Genomic DNA, 22,664 nt, shown 5'->3' on the forward strand with positions numbered 1-22,664 from the left:
TGAGTGGAGCGAATGGGGAATGCATGGTGCGATGAGTGATTGGGGGGAGGAGTGACTCCCGCCCAAGGGACCCCGGGGTCAGTATAAAGTGAGTTAGCTGGGTTAGTCAAATTGAAAAATGGAGGTCGTTTTGTTGTTGGTGGGGAAGTAGGCTCGAAACCCGTTTGGAGGGGTGCAGGAGCCCTGTTGACGGGCTGGGAGCGTGGCTGCGAAAGGTGAGTATCGCTGAGTGGGTACCCCGGGCACCAGGCTAGTCGGCCGTGGTAGGCCAAGGGCCCATGGAGGGCCGGGATAGCGTAGTGGGCACGGGTGCGCCTGCTTGGTGCGGGGGCCCGGGGCGCCATTAGCCGCGTGGGCAGTGTTGTGGGCACGGGTGACCCTCGGAAAGGGGCCTGGGAAGCCAGCCTGCCACGTGTGCGTTTCAGGGGAGGTGCCATGGGGGGCACTCCCCGGTGTTAGGGAGCTGGTAGGCTCGGAGGCAGTGTAGTGCCCGGGGGTGCCATAGCGGGAGATTCGGCAGAGGGTCGTGCCTGCCAAAGGGAGCCACGTTTCCCAGCCATGAGACCGTGTGAGGGCACGGAGAGAAAATTGGGGGGCGAGGCCCGAAATTGTGAGGACACCAACACAGGCGACGGGAATCTGGGTTTAAAGAACCAATAGTTTAAGCGAGAGGGGCTTGTTGAAAGCCCCGGGGTAGTTTAACAGTTAAATGGATAGGGTAGATTAGGAAGTGTACCCCTCCGCACCATCCATCCCCTCGCTCTCGTTGTGGGCCGCTGGACCCACTTTGTGTTATAGATCGCTGAACTCTGGGGAGGCCATCCTGAGGCTTGAATTGGGCCTCGACACAGGACGTTAGCTCTCCCTTATTCCCCTCCGGGAAGGGAACGTAGGGGTTGGGAGTAGGCTAGGTGACAGGATAGGTTAGCCGAACAAGGACGATAAAGGGGGTTAGCGGACGATTTATAGTGGTGAAGTAAAAATGAAAAAAAAAAAAGTAGTTGGGGCTAAATTGGGGTTTGACAAATTAAGGGAGTGGGTATAGACAGTGACAGGCAAAGGCGAAGGGTTGGGAGGGAGACCGTAGGGTAGGTCCGAGCCCGCCTTCCGAGTGGCCAGCACCACCGCACTCCCTCCACCAACCTCCACTGAATGGCAAAGGCTGGCCAGCTTCATCTGCTGGCTGTGTTGCTGTAAGGCCTGTGCCGGCCCACTTCATCTGCCGGCTCGCTGTTTTTCTTCAAGGCCTGTGCCGGCCCACTTCATCGGCAGCTGTTGTGTTGCTGCAAGGCCTGTGCCGGCCGGATTATCTGCAGCTGTGGTACTTCAAGGCCTGTGCCGGCCAGTTCATCTGCCGGCTGTGTTTGCCTGCAGCGGCCTTCTTCTGCGGGCTGTGTTTGCCTGCTGCCTTTGCCATGCCATGCCCACTGCCCCTGTTCACCAGCCCCGTTCAATTTTTGCTTTGCCCCCCCTGTTCATTGCCATGTGCGCCAGGATCAGAAAGCAACAGTTTGCAAGCTGCGAGAACTGCCCTGTAGGCAGCTACAACACGGGCCTGCAGTGGCGGCCCGTGCACCGTGTTTGCGTCCATCCATTCATCCATCCATTCATTGTGTTCATTGCGTGTGCCACTTGAGCTGGCACGGAGACTACGTTTGTGCAGCCCATGCACCGTTGTGGTTCACTGCGTTCAGTTCAAAAGGGAGGGCCTTGGACTGCGTGTGAGCAGCCGGCCACGTTCCCTGTCACCTGCATTGTTTGAGCCAGAGACTGCATGCGAGCAGCCTGGCTCCCTGCTAACTGTTTTCTTTTTGCAGAGTTCAGTGATCCTGGGCCATGTTTAGTGTAAAATTTGTGAGTTAAGGTAAGATGTACTGTAAATATGAGTGCGCCCCCGGCATGTCTTTCTTAGCGCCGGCAATTTTATTTAAGTCATCCGTGTGAGTGAGTTTGTTTAGGTAGTTACTCAGCCCTCAGGTTATTTATTTTGGGGACACGAATACCATGAATGTCGTACTCATGATCCGTAGGTAAAATGTACTAGGGGAAAACTACACATGATGGCACACGAAAATTTGACGACTCGGGACGAGTCTGTAAAAAGGGGAGGGGGTAGTGTTGTGGTTGACGAAATTCACAAACCACTATTCAGGTCCCTTAGGTGAGATATCTCTGTAAGTATATGTGTAGTTAGGCCCAAACCCGTTGTTTCGAGGGAATAAATGTCATTCAGTCGGGCTGCGACTCTTCAGGATAGCCGTTTTTCTTTTACTATCTTTATTTTGGACCAGCCGCCATTACTACCACCACCAACCATGTCTCAACAGCCATCACAACAACAACCACCAACCACAACGCCGCTTCACAACAACAGCCACGACCTTTACCGTCACAACTCGCCACCATCGCATCACCACCATTCTTGCGCCACTTGTGGGCACCGATACTGGACTCGTGCAGGGCGCGCACCGAACAGCGCGTTCAGAAACATCACAGACTTTCCGAGAAAAACGGATCAAAAACGACTCACGCCCACTTCTGTTCCGTCCTATCGGAGAGCGTGGGGCGATTTGGCCACGCCTCCAGGGCGTTGGAGTGAGGTCGCTATATGCAAATTCATGGATCAAAAAGCATTCACGCCCACTTTTCCTCGGTCCAATGGGGAGCCAGTTGGAGGTGAAGGGTCGGAGGTAAAGGGTCAAAGGTGGGGGAGCGAGGCCACGGGGGATATAAACGGCTGCGTTCCTCAGTCAAGGCAGTTCGGAGGGGAGAAGCCAAGAGTTCGAGTTCGCGGTTGGGAGTTGTCGGTGGAGCTGGGAAGAAGAGGACGGAGCTGTGGAGAGGTGGCGGCGGCGAAGGCGATCGAGGGGGTGCTCGCGTCGGAGTCGGGGAGCGGCGGAGGGAGAGGCCGGCGGCGCGACCGAGGTCGAGGTGGAGACGCTCGTCGCGGGACCCGAGACAGGGTGATATCCTCCTCCCCCCCGAGCATCAACAACCCCCTCCTGTTTCCCCCCGCGCTGAGATAGTGCGACAAGGGGGCCCCTTTCCCACCCCCTACCAGACACTGTCCGCGAGGCCCGCGGAGTTGAGGCGCCACCGCCACTTTGCGTCTCATCATCAGACGGGTAGGCCCGACACGGTCTCGGCCCCAGGCCCGCCTACCCCCCTCATCCTGGAGGGTGGTTCTTTTTTTTTTGCTTTGGGTATCTGTGTTGTCGGCGCCGTCTGTGAAGTAAAATTGTATAAGTGTTGCCGAGTGCCCGGTAGTCGGATAGATCTGCATTGTTGCATTTGCTTTTCGTCTTCTTCTTTTACATGTGCTTTTGGTGTAATTGTATATGTGTGCTTCCCGTTCATCGCGAAATAAATGTGAGTTATGTTGAACTGTTTTCCCGCTTCGCTTCGTCTTTTCTTTCATTGAATCTCCATCTTGCTTCACGTAAAGGGTTGGTCGTGGGCTAAAACGCCCGATAATTAATCGAACCGTTGAGGCCGACGAATAACACCGCTCGGTTTTCCCGATAGTACGGAACGGGTCGCTTAAAGTGGCCCGTGTCCGAAGTCGACCTGCGGCGAGGTGCGATCGCCCGGTCTACCCTCCGTGTGGGTACTTAGGTATGTCGAATTTGGCGAGCAACCCTATCCCACGCGGGGGCCGATTGGCACGATCGTGGTGAGACTGAAAGGTCCACCCGTGACTAGTTCCCGGCGTTAGTCCTTCCGGTGGGCGACGTGCTGCGATTCGAGTTACGTGGCCGTCCGCACGTCGGCGGGCGCGAATCCGCAACAATATATATATATATATATATATATATATATATATATATATATATATATATATATATATATATATATATGTATGTTGAAAATGTATATGTTTATATATATATATTGTTGTGGTTGACGAAATTCGCAAACCACCATTCAGCTCCCTTAGGTGAGATATCTCTGTAAGTATATGTGTAGTTAGGCCCAAACCCGTTGTTTAGAGGGAATAAATGTCATTCATGCGGGCTGCGACCCTTCTAGATAGCCGTTTTTCTTTTACTATCTTTATTTTGGACCAGCCGCCATTACTACCACCACCAACCACGTCTCAACAGCCATCACACAACAACCACCAACCGCAACGCCGCTTCACAACAACAGCCACGACCTTTACCGTCACAACTCGCCCTCTCAACCATCGCATCACCGTCATTCCCACGCCGCTTGTGGGCACCGATACTGGACTCGTGCAGGGCGCGCACCGAGCAGGGGTGCAAAAGCGCCGGCCTTTCCGAAGAAAACAGATCAAAAACGACTCACGCCCACTTCTGTTCCGTCCTATCGGCGAGCGTGGGGCGATTTGGCCCCGCCTCCAGGTGCGTTGGAGTAATATCGCTATATGCAAATTCATGGATCAAAAAGCATTCACGCCCACTTTTCCTCGGTCCAATGGGGAGCCAGTTAGAGGTGAAGGGTCGGAGGTAAAGGGTCGAAGGTGAAGGAGCGAAGCCACGGGGCATATAAGGGGCTGCGTTCGTCAGTCAAGGCAGTTAAGAGTTCGGAGTTGAGTGAAGAGTTCGGAGTTGAGTTAAGAGTTCGGAGTCGGTGGAGTTGGGAAGAAGAAGCAGTAGTAACCAGTTAAGAGTTCGGAGTTGAGTGAAGAGTTCGGAGTTGAGTTAAGAGTTCGGAGTCGGTGGAGTTGGGAAGAAGAAGCAGTAGTAACCAGTTAAGAGTTCGGAGTCAGTGAAGAGTTGGGACGAGTCAAGAGAGGAGTCGGAGAAGGCCGTTGGACGGAGCTGTGGAGAGGTGGCGGCGGCGAAGGCGGTCGAGGGGGTGCTCGTGTCGGAGTCGGCGAGCTGCGGAGGGAGAGGCCGGCGGCGCGACCGAGGTCGTGGTGGAGACGCTCGTCGCAGGACCCGAGACAGGGAGATCTCCTTCCCCCGAGCATCAACAACCCCCTCCTGTTTCCCCCTGCGCTGAGATAGTGCGAGAAGGGGGCCCCGTTCCGACCCCCTACCAGACACTGTCCGCGAGGCCCGCGGAGTCGGGGCGCCAGCGCCATTTTGCGGCTCATCACCAGACGGGTAGGCCCGACGCGGTCTCGGCCCCAGGCCCGCCTACCCCCCTCATCCTTGAGGGTGGTCCTTTTCTTTTACTTTGAGTGTATGTGTTGTTGGCGCCGTCTGTGAAGTAAAACTGTATAAGTGTTGCCGTCTGCTCGGTAGTCGGTTAGATCTGCATTGTGGCATTTGCTTTTTGTGTATTATCGTGTTTCTTCTTCTTTTACATTTGCTTTTGGTGTAATTGTATATGTGTGCTTTCCGTTCATCGCGAAATAAATGTGCTTCATGTTGAACTGTTTTCCCGTTTCGCTTCGTCTTTTCCTTTATTTATCTTTTAGAAATTCAGAAGAAATTTTATTGGTTTCCTGTTGTAAAAAACATTCTTTTGGATACAGGAAAAACAAGAAATCCTGATGAATATATGTATGATATTCTATGGGGTGAAAGTGATTCAACGATAGTAAGGGACGAGGAAGGAGTTGAAGAAACTGAGACAAAGAAGGAGAAGAAAGAGAGAGGGAGAAGCGAGAGAAGGAGGAGAGGGAGAAGAGAGAGAAGGAGGCAAGGGAGAAGAGAGAGAAGGATCAAGGGAGAAGAGAGAGGAGGCAAGGGAGAAGAGAAGAGAGGGAGGCAAGGGAGAAGAGAGAGAGAGAGAGAAGGAGGCAAGGGAGAAGAGAGAGAAGGAGGTAAGGGAGAAGAGAGAAGGAGGAGAGGGAGAGGGAGGAAAGAGAGAATAAATAAACATAAAAATATGGAAACCAGTGAGATTAGAAAAAGATTGGGGGTATTATAGAAAATAAATCTCAATGCACCGAGGAGGAAAACAAAGAATTGACAAGTACATTAGAAATATTTGCGTCAAGACTATTAACATCGTTTTCTTTGGTGTGATTGACTTTAATTGGTTTTATATTTTTTTCTTAAATAAATGGAGGAGAGAGTGAAGACATTTCTGAGGATTCTTTATGTTTTAAAAATTAAGATTCAAATGTGCATGTTGGAAACTAAAAAGGTTTTTGCACTCTGTAGGAATTTTTCTCATAAATAAATGAGTTATTGTCTAAAATGGAAAAAGAAAACTTAAACTAAAAAAAATCTCATATTTTAAAAGTAAAAGTGACAGAGTTGTACAAAAAGTTACATGTGGCTCTAAAAAGAGTAAATTTATCGCCAAACACAAACGTGGGGGAGATATACAAAAGTTTTTTTCAGGAAGTAAATTTACAACTACTGGAATACCAGGGAAATTACATCTACCAGGGTATTCTTTCTGTGGTCCAAGAACAAACTTGAATAAAAGATTAGATGAGGCTGACAATCCTAAACCGTGGAGCAAACCTATCAATAGGGTTGATGAAGTGTGCATGAGGCATGATATTGATTATGGTAATACCACAACAGTAGGGTAAGAATACTGATTCTGGCTCACTTTTCCCCATGTAAATGAATGGGGGATTTTCAGCGATTCCTATTTTTTTTTCCCGAAAAAAATAAACCCCCTTTTTATCCCAAGGTATATTTATTTGTCTCCCCTTTTAACCTGGAGGTTGAACCTCATTGAATTGAACACCTGGGGGTTGAACAGCTCACTCATTGAACCTATAAAGATTTGTTCATTCTCAAATTCCTTCAATAGTTTAATTTTCTTTGCACAATAATCCCCATCTAAAATATTGACAAACAAAACATTTGAATCTTTATATTTTTTAAGATACCCCTTTTGTGCCATTACGAAATGATAAACTTCTCTTAATGCTCTCATCTGGCCACCTCCTGAGCTACATATCATTTTGAGATTATAGTAAATTGTTTTTTCATTGTTCAATTGATAACCATCAAAGTTTTCAGTCCATTCAAGGATATTCATTTTTTTCTTTACATCCTCTAACTTACTAGTTTTTAAATTGATTCGCTTATTTGTTTTATTTACCTTTGTTTTAGTTATTTTTTCAATAAGACTTATTTGATATTTTTCACATTCATTATGTTTTCCATTTATATACCAAGACTGAGATTTTCTCCACTCTTTAGTTTGATTAATACTTGGTTTAACCATTTATATATTGTGAAAAACCACAAGTGTAGCCCTTAAAAAACCCTAACCCATCTTCCCATCGTTAAAACACAATCTATTCTATTTACTCTATCATACAATATCCATATGGAACACAATCTATTCCATTATCTAAAATAAATCTCTTATCATCAAAGGCTCCTAATGCCTTTTTATTTACTTCTTCACTATATATGTTATGTTTATAACTTCTTATTGTATTCATTTTCCTATATTCTTCTTTCTTATTCATCAAACAATTATAATAATTTCTAAAAGTTATTGATTTCTTTATTACATATTTCTTTATTCCCTTTAACCTCTTATCAATCTGTTCACCATACTTATAAGCATATGCCTTTGCTCTCAATCCAATAAACTCACTCATTACTTTTCCACCCAACTCATCCTTAAACTTACCAATAACCTTTTCATTCTTTTTGGAAAATAACTCACTCTTCTTGCTGAAATTACTTGTATCATATACTCCAATATTTTTCTTCATATCTTCATAAACATCATCAGTTTTTATATCTAGGATAAAACTATCAGTGTCCATATACAACAATGAAACATTTTCACCATACTCTTTCTTTAAGTCATTATACAAATAATCAAACATCAATATCTTTGATAAATCAAGAACTGCTGTTCCAATATAAATTGGTTTATCCATTACAATACTTTCCTTTTTCATATGAATTGCAGAAAAGTTCTCTGAAAAAACCTCTTCTCTCTCAAAACTTGGTTTATTTATCAATCTCGAAGCTTCTTTCCAAGATGTTGCGAATCTAATGTTTTGCCTGTTTCTAACATTTTCCATAGTCTTTCCAAATACAGCATTATTCATTAATTTATAAAAGTCCCCTTCAAATTTTACTTTTGTATTTGCTCTCATATCTGTATTGAATTGAATATACTTTTTCACCCAAGGACTTTGTTTAAATTTTAAAACTCTATGAATTTTAGCTACTCTCAATCCTTCTCTCAAAAACTGTTTTAAGCTTCTCTGATGTAAAACATATCCCTCTTTATCATAGAATGTTGTTAATAACTTTTCTGTTGATTTGCCTTTAATATTAAAACTTTTATGATAATCACTGAACCATTCTTTCTTTGGGGTTTCTTTCTCACATGCAAAAGGAAGGTCTTTATGCTTATTATGAAGAACACTCGGGTACCTCAAATCAACTTCAAAATAATAACCTTCTTCTTCGTCATTCAATTCCTCTTGAGAAGAAATAACAATATTCATCAAAGCCTTTTCATAATCCTTTTCTTCCACCCACTCTAATTTACCATAAGGCAGAGATTGAGACATTGCCCATCCATACAAATTATTAGCATCAAAATACATCAAATAATTACTATCTTTTTCACTATCATAATTTGGGAGATATTTATTATTTGCTTTCGCATATCTTTTTGAACATACTTGTGATATTCCACCTCTCTTGGACTTCTCAATCATCAAAAGCATATCAACATCACTGATTAAATCTATATCTTGTTTTGTCATTTTCAACATTGCACTCCAAGCTAAACCAGGAGCTGTGAAATAGTGGGCAGGATCTAATCCATAACAATTTTTATTATGACAGAGTGCTCTAAAAGCCTCAAACACATCAGCTAACAATAAAACATCTGTTTTTAGATATAAATCATGATATTCTCCAAGGTTCTTTATCTTAAATATTTTCCATATTTCTTGTGCGTGTTTATATTCCTTATCACTTATCTCTTCTTCATAAAGGTTATTATAGAAACTTTCTTTTGAAGGAAGTTGTGTTTCTTTAAATCTCATAAATGAATCCATATAATCATAAGGATAAATTCCCTTACTTGTAAGAATTTTCTCTTTACTTTGAATTTCATTCCTTGTTTGAATTTCCTCTCTCCTAAGAATTCCTTCTTTAATCAGAATTTCATCTTTAATCTGAATTTCCTCTTTAGTTAGAATTTCATTCATTGTTCGAATTTTCTTTATAATTAGAATTTCATCTTCAGTTAGAATTTCTTCATTAATTAGAGTTTCCTCTTTACTTTGAATTCTCTCTTTAATCTGAATTTCCTCTTTAGTGAGAATTTCCTCTTTTGGAAAGAATGAATTAAGATTTGGAAAAGAGTCCGTGGAGCTTAGATTTGATGCGAGGTCGGCTAGTGGTGTTCCCATAAACTTGTAAGAATCTAGAAACCTAATATGAGTTAAAGGTTTTGTGAATATCATTTTTGAAAATGAAATATACTTTTGACTTGTGTTTGTTATGGCAGAAATATTCCCTGGTGTTTTTGAAAGTTCATTTATAAATAGATGTGTATCATAGTTGGCGCTGTTGTGAAGAAAGACTGGAATAAAAGAAGGTAATTTATAATTAAGATTACAACAGGAATGAGCGGGACCTCTATATTTACCAGTAAGATGACAATGGTCTCTAACTTTAGACTCCTTAATTCCCCCTCACAAATATGACAGATATTGTTCATTCTAAATTCTAATTTTTCTTCTTTGGTTAATTTCATCGGTTCATTTGTTTCTTTCATTAATTTAGTGAGTCTTATACAATCCTTTTCTAATCGTTTTACAAACTCTTGTGAAGCATTTTTTCCACGATAATGTTCAAGTTTGTTATACTTTTCTCCAACAGATGATTTGATATAATAACAGAAACAACAAGGAATATGTTTTTGATATTTATTTGTATATGGTTCTTTTGGATTAGGAGAAGCAGTATTTATCTTTTTAAGGATACATTCAAAATCAGCGTATATCACAAATGGGTGCATGATAGATTTATTATAATCTTCAAAAGAAATCTTTTCACCAGGTTTAGGCATTGTAATTACAGCTGATTTATGATTACTACAATATTTTGAATGTTGTTCTAATCGTTCTTTTGTATGAAATGAATTAAGACATCGCTTACAAGGATATATTTTTTTTGCTGTTCTGAATACCTGAGAAGAGATTAATCTTGATAAATTATTGATGTATGTGTAATGTGAATTCTTTCCAACACTAAAATATAAAAGGTCAATGTGTGTTTCTTCATTTTTATAGTTGTTTGAAATTTTTAATATTTGAACTTTGTTTGTATCCATTAATCCATATACATTAATAGAAAGATTATTCTTTTTCTCAAATTTAGGAATATCTGTTAGTGGCATTGGGAATTTAAAATCTTTAATGTCCAAGGTAGTCTCATATTTCATATATTGTTTTACTCTTTCTGAATTACATTTTGGTGGATGAAAGTGAGCAAGAACAGACCAGAGAAAACATTTATTATCATTGTTCTTAATATTAACAACTGCCTTCTTTAGTTTTATTTCTTTTGGTAATTCAATATAAGAAGAAGCTTTAAGAGGGTTTGATTTTAGAATGTGTATATCTAAAAAGATGATTTTTTTTAATATTGAATCCACTTCCTACCACTGTATTATCAACATCCTCCTCTTGTCTAGATAGTTCTTCATAAACCCCAGTATTCAAAAAATCTTGAAATGATATTATAAAATGAAGACCTGTTCTCATATAAGGAGTATGTTCTTCATCTTGTCTTTTCATATTCATTTTCACTCCCATATAAAACTTTAAAGTTTTCATTTCTTTTAATGTCTTTTTAATAAATTTTTCAACATCGGGTTTCACTATTTCAATTGATTCAGCTATTGATGATGGACCGGGTTCTCCAAATTGAAAAATCCTTATTTTATATGCCCTTTAAATGCCCCATCAGTGTTTTCAATATAATAGTCTCCCTTTACTTTAAACTCATTTTTCTTGTGTTTTTGTGATTGAAGATGTTTATTATAACTACTCTTCAAAACATCCTTTGAACAGATATCATAATGTTTTCTTTCCAACTCAAGAGGAGATATTTGATGTAATAGATTAAATGTGTGTTTGTTGGTTCGGAGGTGTTTTCTATAATGTTTATATTCGTGATTACAAACATCGCAGTACGTTGTATTCACCATATTTATAGAATAAAACTTTGCTTAAACTAAAATTTTCTTGATGAAAATTTCGTTTAATTTATAGGTGAATCTGTGCTTAAAAACATTTTATCCTCCAACTTTTTCACTTAATAAATACAATGTTTCAAGACACAAAAGACAAGTTTCAATCAATCTCTTCATCTGTTAAAGATACTGAGAAATATGTCAAGGATGTAAAATTGAACAAAGATAAATATAACAACTATTGGATAAAAACTATTATGGTAAATAATATGAGTTCTTCAATTTCCTTCAGTGGAAGGGCTTTTAGTATACCTGGTAGAACATCAATTAAAGTATCTCTAACAAAAGTTTCTCCTCTCCTTCTAGTAATATATTCAAAACTAGAAAAAGCAATGAAACAAGAAAAGGTATCAAAGAACAAAAACCTTTTGGATGAAGCTTTAGAAAGAAAAGATAAGACCATCTGTAATATGCAAGGAGAAATTTGTATTTTTTTCAACAACCCTAAAGATGTAAATCCTGATGAAATAAAGGATGTTAATATATCAGGTGAAATGACATTTCGTTCAATAGTAGTTAACGATAATTTTAAAATTACCTTTAATATAAAAAATGTTGTCGTTGAATCTGATAATGAAAAAAAGTATATCGATATCGATGGTAATATACAACTGAAAGTATAGATGAATTTCAGTTTAAGTAAAGTTTTACTTTATAAATATGCTAGACTTTCCTGATTCTTCATATGACAAATTTGAGAATTGTCCTGCGTGTGAAAGAGGGGGATTAAACACAGAGTCGAAAGCCTATAAACAATGCATATTCTGTGATTATCTTCTAATTAATGATAATAAAAAATATAAAAAGGAAAATAATTCTTTTAGATTTACACCAAAAATGAATTACTTTACAAGATTGATAAGAGAAATGAATGTAAAGTATGAGGGTGATAACACACCTTTCCTTACAAGGGAAGAAACTGAACGTATAAGAGAAATGTTCAAAGGATTGTTGTTATATATTATTCATGGATGTAATTTTCAGGGAAATATCAACACAAGATATTGTATAAATTAAATAATGGATTATCTTGAAATTAAACCTGAACTTAGGATAAAATATAGAGTTTCTAAAAAAGCCAATAATAAATTAAATAACTTGTTTTCTAAATATATAAATGAATGATTTTTTACCTATTTGGGAAAATAAGATAAAATTTAACAACCATAAAAATCTCCCAAATTCATTAAGATGTCTCATAGTTGGTTCAAGTGGATGTGGAAAAACCTGCTTACTTTTAAAAATGCTCCTCACTCCCAACTTTTTAGATTATGATAATTTAATAATTTTCACAAAGTCGAGTTTTCAACCAGAGTATCAACTACTCTCACAAGGTTTTAATGCTGGTCTTCACAAAGAAGATATAATCGGTTTATTTAAACGTCAAAAAAACCTAAATGATTATAACATTGAAGATATAATTCAACTATTTTGTGATACACAGAGATGTAAAAAGAAATCAAATCCTATAACTTGTATTCTTAGTGATAATACGGATGATATACCGTCTCCCCAAGATTTGGATAAATCAAAAAAGAACCTCGTTATCTTTGATGATTGTGTTAATGAGAGAAACCAAACGGTAATGGACAGCTACTACACAAGAGGGAGACATTCTTCTTGTAATTGTATTTATCTTAGTCAATCGTACTTTCAACTTCCTCGTCGTTCCATCAGAAACAATGCTAATACTTTTATTTTATTCAAGTTAAATTCAATAGATATCAATAATTTTTGGAGAGATAATTGTTCTACATTATGTAGTAAAAAGAAATTTGAGGATTACATGAAGCACACGACTGAAAAATATAAATATATTGTTGTGAAACAAGATGAGATATTAAGGGATATATTTTTTGTTTTATAAACAATTACATATATAAATGACAACTATTATTATAAATCTTGTGGGTAAATCTGCTTCTGGAAAAAACTTTCATAAATCAAGGTTCTTGTGTAGTACAAATGAGAATATTGTAAATTTACTGAAAAAACACCCGTGATACGCATTGTATCAACAACAACTAGAGCAATAAGACCTGGAGAAGTAAAAGGTGAAGATTATCACTATATTTCAGTGGAGGAACATATGCGATTGAGGAATGAAGGACAAATATTTGAGGAGGTTTCTCTTGGTACAACAAAATATTCACATTGTAAGAGTGAGTTAAGGAAACTAAAATCTGGTGGTGTTGGGATATTAGAAACTAATCCAGAAGGAACGAGACAAATTATTAAATATCTGAGCGGGGTGAAGATTTTATCATTCGGTTTTGATGTTGATGAAGAAACTCAACGCAAACGTATGAAAAGCAGAGATGCAAGGATTAGTGAAGAAGAAATTACAACTCGCATTAATGTTAATAAAGAATTTGATGAAATATTTAAAGAAAAGGATTTATTTGAACACATCTACTTGAATGATGAAGAAAAGGAAAATTTCCCTGTTAATCTTTACAATTCATTAAATGATATTTTACAATAAATAAATGGATACAAAAGAAAGAGCAAGAAGATTTAAGGAACATCAAGAGTTGGTTTCAAAAGTTGTAAAACAGCAGGAAGACATAAAGAAGAAACGCAGACAGAAACTAACGGGCGAAGAAGTATTTGAAAGAAAACAAGAGAAATTTTTAACCACTTTTAAAAACTTCCCAAGAAAAAATGAAAGATGTTTCCACAGTTCCCACAGTAGAATATACTCCCAGAAAGCTCCAAATGTTAAAAGATTTCAGTCAAATGACGGAGGAAGAATTAGAGCATATTGGAGAATTAGAATATGATGAAGGTTTATTTCAACAACTGGAAGAGATTAATCAACCCCCTGATTATATTGTGAATGCTGTTCAAAACAATGAATATTCAGCGGATTCAAAAACCAAAGCAGGACTCATTCCAACAGAACAACCAGCAATATTTCATCTTGTTCAAGAAAAGGTATTGATATTTAATGATGAATTAAGGTTCTTAAGTTCTGCTCAACCGCCTGTTAAACTAACTCCGAGATTAATGTTTCTTCTCACAAAAGATGGAAGACAAGGTTCAACTGTGAGGGATGAATCAAAGTATATTGATAAACCATTGGATATGGAAAATAATGATGATAGAGTATATATTGATTTGCTGAACACTCTAAATTATAAGGTTATTCTTTCTGGTAAAAGTAGGAAGAATGAGAAGGAGAAACACATTATTCAGGCTTTAAGTATCCTTGGTTCAGGTATTAGTTTTCTTCCAAATGACCCATCGCAATTAGTTAATAGACTGTTATTGTTGTTAGGCAGTAAGAAGGCTGGAAATAACAATTGTTTTAATGAAGCATCAGCCATTTTAGACCAGTTGATGAACATGAAAATAATTAATAAATCTCAATATAAAGACATTTTATCTCATATTAAATAAGATGAGAAGCACAATCCTGAGTTTTAATTTCACAACAAGCGACCACACATCTTCATTCCCATACCCACTACAACTTGACACAACAAAAGAATATGAGGCATCTTTATTGTCCATGGAAACTTATAATACCTTATTTAATATAACCGAGAAAAATGACAAGTTTAGTTATAATCCGGGAAGTGGATACAAAACGATAACAGTCTCACCGGGAGCATACGAGATTTCTCAAATATCTTCCGAAATTGCTCGTCTTATGAAAGAACAGGGTGATGAACCAAAAAATATTGTTATAAACATTCAAAAACATACTTCAAAATCAACGATTAAAGTTAAAAATAACTACAAGGTTGATTTCACAATTGATAATTCATTTAGAGAGTTATTGGGTTTCTCCTCAAAAAAGATTGAAACTAATGGGACGTTTTACAGTGATAATGTCATTCAAATATCCTCAGGAATAAATTCGGTGTTAATTCACTGTGATTTGATTGATGGTGCTTATAATGATGGAAAAAAAACAAATACAATATTTTCATTCAGCACATACTCAACCCCAATTGGTTATAAATTCAATATGGAACCTAAAAATTTGGTTTATCTACCTGTGTCAGGAAAAACCATACACAGAGTAAATTTTAGGATAACCGACCAAGATAATCGTGTGATTTCTTTGAATGGAGAAGTTATATCTATCAGAATTCACCTACGTGAAGTTTTCCAATAAATAAATACGATGGTTATTGTGAGGAAACACGAGTTGGGAAAATATAAAATAATTACAGGGGATGGGATGTTCCTTTCCCCGTACTACAAGGGTGAAGGTATGTATCTTGGTAGAGGATACTATAAACCTAAGAGACAAAGGGGTGTCGGACATCAATTTAGAGGAGATGGGATAATTGATACTCTCATGGGTATTGGTTCAACTATTCTTAAACATAAAGACCTAATTGGTTCAACTGCTTCTGCTGTGGGAAATGTAGCAGGTGCTGTAAAGAGTATAAAAGATGCTCAGAAGGAATCTCATAAATTACAAGCAATAAAAGAAATTAAGAAAGGTAAAACTCAGTTGTCCCACAAGAACGACAGAAAATAATTCAAATACTTGGATCAGGGTTTCAAAAGTTTTAACATCTTTTTTCCTAAATAAATACAAGTATGGAAGCAATTGATAGTATCTATGATTTGGATGATACTATTATTATCTCAAACTCCACTAAAAAAGAAGATTACTTCAAGGTAAATGCAATAACTGGAACAGACTGGAATACAAATGGTACAAAAAGTTTTGAAATAAATAATCAACAAACCTATTTGAATCTCTCCGAAAGTTTCTTGTTGTGTAAATTTAAATTCACTAAGGCTGGGAATAACACAAACGCTACACTTGTAAATGATTTCTTCTGGAAAATGTTTGATAGTGTGCGATTGTATATTGGAACACAAGAAGTTGAAGCGGTTGATTATGTCTCTGCTGTATCTGAAATGATGAAATTTACACTCTATACATTCAGTGATAGAATGGGAAAGGGGTCTGTCGAAGGTTTTATTCCTGATATGTCAACGGGAACAAACACAGACCCTGGAAATATTCAAAGGAAAGGAATGTATAATGATGATACAAAAGCAGAAAATAGTTTTACTGTGGCAGTTCCTCTTAAAGGTATATTTGGATTTTGTGATTATGATAAAGTTCTGTATGGTCTTAAAATTAGATTTCAACTACAAAGGAATGATAATGAAAATAGATTGCTTTTTGGTGTTGGTAGTGCTTTTGGTGAACAGAATAAATTTGTAATTGAGGAGATGAGTTGGTATATCAGTGAATATACTCCTAATCTTAAAACAGAAGAGATGTTGAAACGAAGACTTAACTCAAAGAAACCACTCAGTGTATCATACCTCAAAAGAAGATGTCAACACGTTAAACTCAACCAAACTACTTACACGTGGAATTTGGGTGTTCTGGAAGGAAAGCCACGATATCTGTGGATGATTTTTAAAAAGCCAGATGGTGATACTGCGACTGATAAGAATAATGCATTGAGTGATAATGCTAAGGTGAAACAACTTCGCGTTTCTCTAGATGGAACATTTTATCCACGAGATAGATTGGAAATTAATTGGGAAAAAAATGATTTTGCTGAAGCATACAAGTCTTACCAAAAGGTGTGTGAAAGTAATGGAAATAAAGAACCTATTTTGGATATGACAGCATTTAAAAGTTTGTATACAATCTATGCGTTTGACCTGAGCGCTCAAAAGGAAACTATAAAGTCTAATCGAGTGGATACTTCCCTATACATTGAAAGAGGAGAGAGTGAAGAAGTTGATACATTTTGTTTGCTTTTGGAAGAAACAGAATTGCAGATTAATACAGATAATGGTGTGATGATTAGTCTCACATAATTTTTTGTTAAATAAATGAGTGGCAAAGTACCAACTGGGGTATATGTTAATCAAATCAATCTTCATAAACTATCATCTTGTGTTCAAAATCAAAAGCCTTGTACGATTAACGTTAATACAATTCAGAGAAAAGGAGCAGTAAGAATTGATGTTTTGCTCACAAGAGAACAGGTTAAAATCTTGAATGACACTGGCTCACTTAAAATTAAAATGACAAAACCAATGTTGAAAAAATATTCAATAAGAGAGACGAGTGGAGGATTTCTCCCATTTCTAATTCCTTTATTTGCTGGTTTAAGTGCGGTTGGAGCATTGACGGGTGGTATTTCAACAGCGGTGAAAACTGCCAACGAAAGGAAGGCTCAACTCCAGGCTCAAAAAGAATTGGAAAGACATAACAAAGAGTTGGAGAAACAAATTAGTGGAACTGGTGTAATTGTAGATTTTGCTGAAAAACTTGAAGGTCTGCCTGATAAAGCGAGATTGTTAGTTGGAGATATGCTTTCTTCTATAGCACAAGCAGGTGTAAAATTAACGAAAAGAGGTAATGGATTATATCTTTCTAATAAATAAATGAGCATTGATGAGTGGTTGAAAGAATTTGGAAAGAATACAACATCAAATTTACAACTTGCCAAATATTGTAAGAAATTAAAAATTCATAATGTGGTTATTTGTATGAGAGATGAATTAACAAATGTGCCGAAACATACAAAGAATATTATTATGAACTTAGAAGATAATGATGGGAACGGTTCTCATTGGGTTTGTATTTTTAATAGTCAAGACAAATATTATTTTGATAGTTTTGGTCTTCCACCACCTGTTGAAGTCATAAAATTCTTACAGAATGGTGTTTATCAAACATTTCAAGTCCAAGAATTAAATTCCAAGTGTTGTGGTCAATTATGTCTATATGTGTTATTTCAACTCAACAAAAATAAAAAATTTTATGATATTATTTTTAATCTAATATAAATGACTTATGTTGGTAAAGATGGTTCTATCTTTGGTGTATCTCAAGAACTGGATATTGATTTATCAAATTATTATACAAAGGCACAGGCTGAACGACATAAATATAATATAAACAAAAATATTAACATGAAAAATGCTTATAAATTAAAAAATTATTCAAGCCCGACTGACGCGAATGACTTGGTGAGATTAAGCGATTTATCACAATATATATACTTAAATAAAACGGCTGTGTATTCCAAAGATACAGAAGTGTTGATATTATCTCCAGGTCATACAGAATTCACAGTTCGAATTAAAATAAATTTTTATAAAGAAGGGCGTATCGTTTGTATGAGAATAGAACAATGGGGGTATGATATGAATGATTTAGGGTATAATTGGTCATTTAAAATTAACCTCGAAGACCTGGAACAATTAAATCAGTCTCGTAAGGAAGAATATTATCCACTTGGTATCGAGAATGAGTTTTGTGGAGCCACGATTAGTAAACAACAAATAAAAGAATTTAATAAGGGTAAATATGATAATGGTTTTGCCCTTGTTTATCTCATGAAAACAGAAAAAACAGGATTATATATAATAAGTAAGGAAATACAAAATGATTTAACTATGGGAAGATGGGGAGGTGTTTCATGCCATAATATTATTCTAACAAATATTTCTAATACATAAATGACAGCAAGAAGGCTTCAAGAAAATTATCATTTCTGTGTCCAAGCATACCTTCAAGAAAAGGGTATTCGGTATTTTAATAAATATGTTCTTCAACATAAGAATGAGGTATTTTCAATAAAAGATTGGCATTATGCTGATGTTGATAAACCGACAACTTTAGATTTAATTAGAATGTTAAATAATGAAAAAATTATAAAGTTAAGAAAAGGTAAGGCTCTTTTAGAAATTCAAAAGAAATTTTATTGGTTTCCTGTTGTAAAAAAAATTATTTTGGATACAGGAATAACAAGAAATCCTGATGAATATATGTATAATATTCTATGGGGTGTAAACGATTCAAGGATAGTAAGGGATGAGGAAGGAGTTGAAGAAGAGAGGGAAGAGGAGGAAAAGGAGAAGGAGGAGAGGGAGAAGAAAGAGAAGGAGGAAAAGGAGAAGAGAGAGAAGGAGGAAAGAGAGAATAGAGAGAGGGAGGAAAGAGAGAAGAGAGAGAGAGAGGGAGAAGAAAGAGAAGGAGGAAAAGGAGAAGAGAGAGAAGGAGAAAGAGAGAAGAGAGAGAGAGGGAGGAAAGAGCGAGACAAAATAAATATCAAAATATGGAAACCAGTGAGATTCAAAAAAGATTGGTGGTATTACAGAAAATAACTCAACCCACCGAGGAGGAAAACAAAGAATTGACAAGTCTATTTGCAATATTTTCTTCAAGACTATTGACATCGTCAAGCTATTCATTTTAATTCAAGTTTTTTCTTAAATAAATGGAGGAGAGAGTGAAGGCATTTCTTAGGATTCTTTATGTTTTAAAAATTAAGATTCAAATGTGCATGTTGGAAACTAAAAAGGTTTTTGCACTCTGCAGGAATTTTTCACATAAATAAATGAGTTATTGTCTCAAATGTAAAAAGAAAACTAATACTAAAAATATTTCATATATTAAAAGTAAAAATAACAGGGTTATCCAAAAAGGTATATGTTCGGTGTGTGGTTCAAAAAAAATCAATTTATCTCCAAACACAAACGAGGAGGAGATATACAAAAGTTTTTATCAGGAAGTAAATTTACAACTACTGGAATACCAGGGGAATTACATCTACCAGGGTATTCTTTCTGTGGTCCAGGCACAAACTTGGATAAAAGATTAGATGAGGCAGACAATCCTAAATCCTGGAGTAAACCAATCAATAGAGTTGATGAAGTGTGCATGAGACACGATATTGATTATGGGAATACCACAACGTTGGAAGAAAAGCATGAAGCCGATAGAGAAATGTTGTATAATTTGTCTCTGATACAAAATCCAACCTTGAGAGAAAAAGTTGATCGGTTCATTGTGAAGAAGATGATCAGTGCTAAATTGAAACTTGGACTTGGAAATTCAAAAACTTATAGGCTCTAATGATGCCATTAAGACTGAAGAGCAATTAGCTGATGAATTACATAAACCAATATTCACAAAGTTTCAGAGAAGGAAAGTTTATTCCAAGGAAGTTGATTATATCTGGTCTGCTGATTTGATTGAACTCAATAATGATAAGGGGTACAAGTATGCTTTAACCGTTATTGATTTGAGGAGTAGATATGCGTGGGTTGTCCCTTTAAAAACAAAACAGGTAATACTCTTATGTTAGCTTTTCAACAGATATTTAATAAAAGTAAGAGAAAACCTAAAAAATTGTGGACTGATGAGGGTAGAGAGTTTTATAACAAGACGTTTATGAATTTTCTAAAAAATAACAGTATTACATTATACAGTACCTTTAATGAAGGGAAGGCAGTTGTTGTTGAACGTTTTAATCGTACCTTAAAAGAGAGACTATATAAAAAATTCACACAACTCGGTTCACAACAATGGTCATCTTTTATTCAGGATATTGTGGATAAGTATAATGACACGATTCACACGTCAACAAATATGAAACCATCAGAAACATTTACAAAATTAAAATATGAAAAAGAGATTAATGTCAGAAAACCTAAGTTCAAAGTTGGTGATATCGTAAGAATATATAGGTGGAAATCTCATTTTGAAAAGGGTTTTACTGAACGATGGACGAAAGAACTTTTTAAAATTGTTGATGTAATAGATACGGTTCCTTGGACTTATAGAATATATGATTTGGAAGGGGAAGAGATTTTAGGTTCATTTTATTCACAGGAATTACAAAAGACAAAACTAAGCAGATAATACACCTTTGTGGACACTAGAGGGACAAGTCCGAGGTGTATAACAGTATATAATGTGTGTCAAGGGGTGGACGTTCTTAGATCTGTGAACCCCAAACACAGAATCCTCAACTGAATAGTCAAGGCTTAACTTTTGTTTGTTGATGTGTATGTGTGTGTGTGTGTGTGTGTGTCCCAACCCTCACATTCAAAATCTCAACCCCAACCCTCACGTTCAAAATCTCAACCCCAACCCTCACATTCAAAATCTCAACCCCAACTCAATCCTCACCCAACACAATGTCTTTTTCAAAATGAGATTTCCACCTATATATATATATATATATTTTACGTTTTTTTTTTTCTCTTCTTCCAATTCTGTCTTTTAAGGCTTTCAGGTTTGATGACATAGAAAGAGGGAGTAAGAACTTTCTTGATAGGTTTAAATCCCAAAGAGTGGTAGCATTTCAAGTCTTCAAAATAAACCCAACTTTCCAAGTCTCCAAGGTAGTTATTTAAACCATCAAGGCAGAACTCATTTACTGATTTTTTTCAAAATTTGTGAGTCTCCAAGGTAGTTCCCATATTTAGAACCATCTTGGCAGAACCCTTTTCCTGAGTCTCCAAGGTAGTTATTTAAACCATCAAGGCAGAACTCATTTACTGATTTTTTCAAAATTTGTGAGTCTCCAAGGTAAAACTTGTATTCTGGCTCATCAACGTATAACTTGTTCAGTGGGTATTGTCTTGATAACTCACAATGAGTACTATTGCTGTAAAACTCTTTTTCAGGATTTTGCTGGTCTCCAAGGTATAACTCTTTGGTTGAGTCATCAAGGACGAACTCGTTCTGTAGGTCTTGGTCGCTCACAAGGTCTTCAACCAAGCCAACAATTTCGCCCCAAGTTGTAGCAAAAGCAGTATTTTCATTTCGTATTTCAGACACAATTTCCTGTGAGAGAAAATAATAATGTATTAATTAAGTTATTTAATTATTAAATGAGTATGCTTCAATCAAAGTTTGAAAATAGGAAAATAAAAATCTTACCTCAATGGATAAGAGGTTTGAATCCAGTTCATCAACTTGAAGGTTTAGTTCCATACAAGACAGAGAGTTCCAAGGAACCCCAAAGTCATCCCACTCAAGGTCTTGCTCGTTCTGTAGGTCTTGGTCGCTCACAAGGTCTTCAACCAAGCCAACAATTTCGCCCCAAGTTGTAGCAAAAGCAGTATTTTCATTTCGTATTTCAGACACAATTTCCTGTGAGAGAAAATAATAATGTATTAATTAAGTTATTTAATTATTAAATGAGTATGCTTCAATCAAAGTTTGAAAATAGGAAAATAAAAATCTTCCCTCAATGGATAAGAGGTTTGAATCCAGTTCATCAACTTGAAGGTTTAGTTCCATACAAGACAGAGTTCCAGGCAAGCACACAGCACACCATTGCCAGCAAAAACAAATGTTTAAAATGGAGCCTGGGCTTGAAGCTTTTATAGGGAAAGACTAGTGGGTGTGGTTTCCTTTGGAAATTCCCTGGGCAAGCCTAGGCAAGCCTTCATTGGGAAATTTTTCAAAACCATAACATCCTGTAATTTTCTAGTGATTTCTTTGTGAGTCAGAGATGAACTGGAAATGATGTAAGAGTGGGCGGGGCTTAACAAAAGTAGGCGGGGCTTATGAAAAGTGGGCGTGGCTTAGAAAACCCACATGAAAAGTGGGTGGGGTTGAGCAAAAGTGGGCGGGGTTTAGGAAAAGTGGGCGTGGCTTAGAAAAATACCTCATGAAAAGTGGGCGGGGCTTAACAAAAGTGGGCGGGGCTTAAGAAAAGTGGGCGTGGCTTAGAAAATACCTCATGAAAGGTGGGCGGGGTTTAGCAAAAGTGGGCGGGGCTTAAAGAAAAGTG

General features: G+C 37.3%; 1 long non-coding RNA gene across 1 annotated transcript; it reads right to left on the reverse strand.

The window, feature by feature from the left end:
* Positions 1-21,352: 21,352 nt before the first annotated feature.
* LOC147026153 (uncharacterized) lies at positions 21,353-22,014 on the reverse strand. The gene is made up of 2 exons (XR_015057907.1): positions 21,806-22,014; positions 21,353-21,709 (listed from the first exon to the last, which is right to left on the reverse strand). It is a non-coding gene; the product is annotated as an uncharacterized LOC147026153 (long non-coding RNA).
* Positions 22,015-22,664: the final 650 nt, after the last annotated feature.

Source organism: Eptatretus burgeri, chromosome 5 (assembly GCF_056783735.1).
Source record: "Eptatretus burgeri isolate ZD-2024b chromosome 5, Ebu_testis_v1, whole genome shotgun sequence".
In the NCBI taxonomy this organism is placed as follows: Eukaryota; Metazoa; Chordata; class Myxini; order Myxiniformes; family Myxinidae; genus Eptatretus; species Eptatretus burgeri.